Source organism: Zonotrichia leucophrys, chromosome 20 (assembly GCF_028769735.1).
Source record: "Zonotrichia leucophrys gambelii isolate GWCS_2022_RI chromosome 20, RI_Zleu_2.0, whole genome shotgun sequence".
Lineage (NCBI taxonomy): Eukaryota > Metazoa > Chordata > Aves > Passeriformes > Passerellidae > Zonotrichia > Zonotrichia leucophrys.
Genome location: NC_088189.1, coordinates 5680136 through 5687057, shown reverse-complemented (window position 1 = coordinate 5687057; position 6922 = coordinate 5680136). Strand labels below are relative to the sequence as shown.

The window sequence follows — 6922 nt, the reverse complement described above, 5'->3', positions numbered from 1 at the left end:
ATGTTTGAGGGGGGATGTGGGGGGAATTGGTGATTATGGTGTTGTGTTTAAATAATGCTTGCCCCTCGTTGAACAGGGTTTCTGCAAAATGTTGGGAAATGGCTCTGGAAAGTGGGTGCAGGCTGTGCTGTGGGAGGGGGTCTGGCTGTGGACGGGCCCTGAATGCTTGGACAGGGGGTGTGAGGGCTGGAGAATCCCTGGCTGATGCTGCCCCCCACTCAAGGATGCTCACAATTCCCTGCCCCCCTCCCCATCCCCATCCCCATCGCTCTGACTTTTGCTTTCTTCTGCACTCCCCCAAACTCAGCCCAGCTGTGGATGTTCAGTCAGGGTGGGGAGGTGCAGGAGGGGGAGGTCAGGGCTCCCCCCATCCCTTGGACCAGCCTTTGACCCCCCCAGGCCTGGTGCCCCTGCCCTTCTCCCCACTCTCTGCTCAGGGCACCCCACAGTCAAGCACAGATCTGCTTTTGGGGGTGAAAATTGGAACAAATCCCCCCATGGCTCTGGTGAGCACAGCCACAACCCCTGTCCCACGCATGTGTCGCTGCCCAGGTGTTGGGGCAGCTTTACAGCTCCTTCCTCGTGGATGTGCTGAGTGAACTGGAGCTTATTTATATATTTATATGACATATATATAGTGGGGTGGCACATCTCCCTGCATGGCCAGGCTGTGTGTGTGAGTTCATGCTGTAACACCCCGTGTGCTCCACATCCCCCAGCTGCGCTGGTGCAGCCTGCAGGGCTCACTCAGAGCCTGCAGGACACATCTCCTTCATGGAGGTGTTTTGCAGAATGGATCTGTAAAATCCCTGCAGCTCCCGTGGGCTCTGAGCTGGGCCAGCTGTGCTGCTGTCCATCTGTCCAGGCACAAGGACACATTTTGCCCTCAGAGGTGTCGTTTCTCCATTCCATGTGTGAATTCTGATGTTGTTCCCTCAGCTTCCCTGCAGAAGTTGTGCAGCTCGATCATTCCTCCACTTGGGAGAGGTGACTGAACAGGGGCTGAGCCAAGGCTGAGTTGGAGACCCCCACTCACTCAGTGGGGCTGGAGCAGCCCTGTGCCCCTTTTCTCTAACCCCACATCCCTTCCTGCAGGTGTCTTCAATACTCAGGGTGTGGAAGAGCAGTCTGACATTAGGGAGTGCCCCTGGTAGGCTATGGGAAAAGCTTTTTCCTAGGAAAAAAGGAAAAAAAAAAAGAAAAAGCACCAAATTTCTGATTGGTGTTTTGCTCTCAGGAAATGTTTTTATCCTGAGCTATCCCTAGGAATGTGGCCTTGGCCATGAGGGCTTTGGAGGGATTGTTTTACCCTAAGGAATGGGGTGAAAACAGGGTTGGCGTTGTGGGTTTCCCTCCTCACTTACTGAATCAACCCATCCCTAGAAAAGGTCCCAGCAAAGGGATCAGGCACATTCCTGTGTCTAATGCCACTCTCCAGACAACTGCTGAGGGGAGAAATACCCATTAGTGCTTTCCTGAGCATCCCTGTCTCCCCCTTTCCCCCTTCCTTTATTTACCAAAAGCGCTTAGGGAGGGAAAAAATATCTGCCTGAGTGGGAGGGATTTTCACCTTTCCTTATACATTTACCCTAAAAATACCAGCCCCGAACGGAGGTAGGAGCCTGTTTGGTCCAGGGGAGCTTCCCAAAGACGATCAGCTGGTGTGAGCAGCCCTGCACTGCTCCGAGCCGCGGCAGCAGCGCCCGAGCCGCAGCATCCCGAGCTGGGCTGGGGATGCGGCAGCGCAGGTACCTCGGGTACCACCCCGCAAACATCCCTGCCCTGCCCTCCTCTGTGACAGGAGTGACAGTCTGAGTGAAAGGAAGGCACCTCCGAGGTGATTACGACAGAGTAAAAACTCCTTCATCTCTGCTGCTGCAGCGTCACCTCGGTATTTTCTCCAGCGGAGTTTTAGCGGGGTGGGGGAAACATTTCGTGTGTGCAGTGAACTGCTGCTTTGGTGCTGCCTCCGACCATCAGCTCTGTCTAACTGGAATTGTGGGTAGAGGGGTTCATCTCGGGGGTGGCTGTGCTGCGTTGGGGGCTGTGGTTTCCAGTGCAAGCCCTGGTGCTGCAGGAGGGATGCTGGGGATGCTGGGGATGCTCGGGTGTGGGGGTTTGCCAGTCCTGCTCCCCCCTCTGTGTAATGTGCTGATAATCTCACATTAATGCCGAGATCTAAGGCAGAGAAATAATGCAAAATAATTCTTTGCACGGGGAGAATTCGTATAATGGGAAATGCAAACTCCAATGTTGCTCCTTCAGACAAAACAAGACCATATTTAACAATGCCTTGTTAAAAATAAAGAGGAAATCTATTAATGTAATAACTAAATTGCTATTATAGGCATCAAAGCACCCTGATGCTTTGAGGTAACTTTATTTCCATCAGTCTTTTTAAAGAGCACAACATTAAAAAAAATAAAATCCCCCACCATCCCGCCTCACCCAAACGCTGCCATTTTACTCATTAATTTTGTAATTAATCAGTTAAGAAGTTCTGACTTATTGGATTAAAGGGACGGGGAAATGCAATTCCGCCCAGCCTCATTTTAATAGGCGATTGTGAAATTGCTCTTTTGAGTCTCCCTGCCTCGGCTCCGCGCCGGGGTGAGGGGGCGGCGGCCACGGGAGCGCCGGGGCCGGGGGGACCCTCGGGGGGATCCTGCCCGGTCCTGGCTCGGGGAGGGCTCAGGGAAGCGGCTCTCACCCCTTTGCGGCTGGGGAAAGCAGCGCTGGGTGGGCACAGGGCGTTCTCCTGTCCCCGCGGTGCCAGAGCATCCCTCCCGCCTGCGGGCACAGAGGGGTTTCTGCCCCTCCGCTCGCACAGACACCGTGCTTGGCCCAAAATACAGGGACAGAGACTCTATGTCCCCCTCAGCCTCCCCCGAGCCTGTCCCTGCTCTCCCTGCCTGTCCCTGTCCTTGTGTCCTTGTGTCCTTGTCCTGCCTGTGCCTGCCTGGCTGGATGCTGCCCTGGCTGTGCCACCCTGCTCCTGCCCTGTCCCTGTCACTCCCTGTGCCCTCCCCGAGCCTCGGGCTCCCCTCCGGCAGTGGCCGCTGTCCTGGTCCCCGTGGGTGGCTTTGGGAGGAGATCGGCAGCACTTTGGGATGGATAAACCGCAGAGCCCACTCAGCCATCGAGCTCTCGGGGGTGGCTTTCGAGGGGACCCGGCCTCTCCCCACCGCCCATCAAAGGGCGCTTGGTTTTTCCCCTAAACCGAGCCCTGAGTGCGGCTGGTGTGTCCCCAGAGTGGCAGCCCCGGGTGTCACAGCCCGGTGTCCTGCAAAGCGCTCGGGGTTTGTCCTCGCCGCGGTCCCCGCGCTGTCACAGCGGGCAGGGCGCTGCAGCCTCGGCTGCCGGGGAGCGCCTGCCCAGCCGTGCGCACCCAGCCCGGGCACAGGCAGGAGCCAAAGAAAACAGACAGGGACATTGCTTTAATTTTTAAAAAATTTTTCAATTTTTTTTTTTTTACAATACACGCTTTGCAATTACACAGGTCCAATGGATTATTTCTCTACCTCTGCCTTTGATCTTTTCAAAACTAGACAGCTTTATAAATATCATCCCTCTGTTTTCAGCCATTTTGCAGTTCTTGTACAATTAATGTACTGCAGCAATCCGCTTCTTTTCTTCTTCTTCCAGTTCTTTCCAGGGCAAACAGGCACTCCTGTCCACACTGTCCCAGTGAGATTTATTTCTTCTCTCTGCTTGTGTCATCACCAACACCCTAGAATAAAAACGTACATATTTTGCTGGACAATTTTGATGAAATCGGGGATGAGGTGTAAAGCCGCTGCCCCGACCTTACCACACAAAGTCTGTTACTATTATTAATCTGTAAACTCCACAAAACTTACATACATAAATGCATGATTTAGCTAATTATTTACTAAAGATTTTTTTTTAGCAGTGCAGCAAATCTCTGGAGTTTCTGCATTTGCTTTGCACTTAAAAGAAGTTGGTGCAAATGAAATCAGCACATTAAAGTGCATCTTTCATTAGAGGACAGGGAGCAGGGAGGAAATCTGTCCCACCTGTCTCCATGCCATTTATCAGGTGACCTTGGAGCACTTCATTCATGTGGAGTTCTGTGCTTATTCTTATTCCTCTTATTATTATCTCCTCTTCTTTACCTCCTCGTTGTCAAAATTCCCAGCCTCTCCCAAGGCACTCAGGGAAAATCCTCAGGGTTAAAGTATTTTCCTTGGTTTTGCTGCTAGAGATGTGGACTGGAGCCTCCAGAGCTGGAAGGGGCAGGGTGAGGGGGCAGAGGAATGGGAATCCACACCAGGTTCTCCAGCACTGAGGGAAATTCTGCTTCTCATTTGATGGAGGAAGTAAAAAGTAAAAAAGCAAGGGTTTTTCGAGGAGAGGGGATGGGGTGGGAGGTTAAGCGATATTGAGTGGTTTTTACATAAAAAAACCCACAGTAAATGTTGTGCCTTGTCTTGCTCTGCACAGACGTGCGAGGAAGGGAGAGCTGGGGAGGTGGCTGTGGCAGGGAGCCCTTGCAGGACCTGCCTGTGGAGATGTCAGGTCCAGGCTCAGCTCACTGCCAGCAGGGAAGGATTAGCTGAATGTCACCCTCCCTGCCAGTGAAACCTTTCTCTATCACTTCCAGCCCTGCCTCTTACCGTGCTTGGCTTCTCCTGCCCTGTCCCCCTAAACCATTTCCATTGTTCCTTGTAAAAAGATGAGCAGACAGACACCTTGTCCTGCCTCTTTCTTTTCTTTCTCTCTTTCCCTTGCATTGGTCTCTGCTCTTGCACTTCTCTCTGGCAGTCCCTGCCCTCTGTCCCTCTGCAAACCTTTTCTATGAGTGAGCTGCTCTTGGTGGGCATGAAGGCAAAAATCCAGCTGGAGATGGTAAATTCCACTGGTTTGGCTCCTCTGCCCCTGCAGATCTTTCCTCAGTGAGACACAAGAGAGAGAGATCATAAAGGCATTTTCTCACTCAGCCTAAGCCATGAATTTTAAGTCCTCAGGACAGAGACTATTTCATATTGTGTGTGTTTGTGCAGATTCAGCATAAGGCAGCAACCACACTGTTATTTTCCCAGTATTTCCACTTCCCTGACTCCTACAGTGCCACTGTTTCATCTTTACTGGAGAGATGTATTTTTCACATGGCTGTTTTTTTTCTCCCACGCATTTGTCTGACTTGCTCTTTGGGGTTTATAGTTTAAGACATATTGTTTATTATTTATAATATTAATAACAGGTATCGTCCTGCTGTAGCAATTAAATAATTACAGAACCCATTCTGGTCTGGTCAGCCAGAATGCCCCATATGGCAGTAATATACCTCAGAATGCACAGAGATAAATATGAACAGAGCCAGGCACTAAATGTTAGGTTTAGCTTCCCATAAACTTAAATATGTGCATTTCTTACCCAGTAGGATCCTCCACAGACCCATAAAGCAAGTGACAGAGTGATCTCCTCTTAAGATGCTCTAAGAGCTTGGAGAAATTTGTTAAGAGTGCTACTTCTGTAGGCACTTGTTACCATGAATCCATGATGAGATTCATTGTTTGCCTTTCCATCCACTTCCCTGGGCTTTCCCAAGCCCGCTGCAGCCTCTCCTTGGAATCAGGGCATCCATTTGTGACACTGGGTTTTGTGAGGCAGTGCCTTAAAGGATCAGGACCTTCACTGGATTGCAAAAAGGTCCTTGTGCCACCCTGCTGCACCCCCTCACCTGCCCGAGAGTCGCTGTAACTGGGGCAGATGCCTGGGCCAACGCACACCCCAGATGGTGCAGCACATGGATGTTAAACTCAAAGTAGTAGAGCCCAGCCTGCCTGAGAAAGCATCTCCCCACTCATCCATCCTTCACTGACTCCCTACTCGGCAGCAGATGTGATTTCATTATGGCACAAGGAGTTCCCAAGGCTCAGCGAGGCTGGCGGCGGCAGAGACCCTTCGCTGCATTGAATCACAGCCATTTGCAAATGCCAAGTGGATTTTTCTCCCTCTCAAATCAAGGAGAGAGGCTGAAGATAGTGAGAAGAAAGCCGAAGATGTGGAAGGTCTGAAGGGTGTTTTCCATGCCTGAAGGTCTGTGTTAGGTTTAGCTGGGGCAGCCAGTGCTCTCCATCCCTGCATCCCCACCGCCCTTATGATGAAAGCAGAGGAGTCAAATTTTCAGCCTCTTCAGTTTGCTCCTTTCCCATGACATGACAGTTCTAGTCCAGCAGAAAATTCATTATTTTATGGCCTGATTTAATTCCTGGACTTTTCCTTCCCCTCAGACTCTGTTGCTCTCTTGCATGTGTGATAATTCAAGCTAATTGTGAATTAGCAGAGCCAAATCCTGCGCGGTGCAGAGCTGACCACGGCCATCCCTCACAGACCCTCAGAGTGGGAGGCTCCATGCAGCCACCACTGAAAACAATATTAATCACTTCCTTTCACCTTGCTGCCACTTAGCCCAGATCATAGTTAGAGCCAACCCAAGGACAAGATTAAAAACCTCACATCAGTGAGCGCAGATCCCAATGAAATCTGCAGAGCTTAACCAGCCCCTGCCAGCCGGGGATGGAAGGTGACTCCTGGGCCACACCGGTATCTCTGGGGTGTTTGATCCCAAGATTGGAAGCTTCTAGACAGGCCACAAATGGAAAAGCGATGGTTATCCATACTTTAAATATCTTCTTCTGTCTTGGTGATAGAAACCTTTAAAAGGTTAAAAAAATAAGTGATTTGTTGGAGTCAGAGTAAATAGTACCAGAAAAAAGGTGCTCACTCACAAAAATGTGAGTATTTTTTCCGTTTTACTTTCTTTCTTCCCTCTGTGTCTCAAGAACAAATTTTATTCAGACCCCAAAGTCTAAACTGGACATAGTCTTATGGAAGTGGACCATGAAATTCTAAAATTTCTTTTAAAAAGGAAAAATATTATTTTTTTGGGGCATGA

General features: G+C 50.5%; 1 long non-coding RNA gene across 1 annotated transcript in view; it reads left to right on the top strand.

The window, feature by feature from the left end:
* The first annotated feature begins 1819 nt into the window (after positions 1 to 1819).
* The window catches only part of LOC135456327 (uncharacterized), a 163655-nt gene continuing 158552 nt past the window's right edge, over positions 1820 to 6922 (top strand). The window contains exon 1 of the long non-coding RNA XR_010442510.1: positions 1820 to 1891. This is a non-coding gene — a long non-coding RNA (uncharacterized LOC135456327). The remainder of the gene's footprint in view (positions 1892 to 6922) is intronic.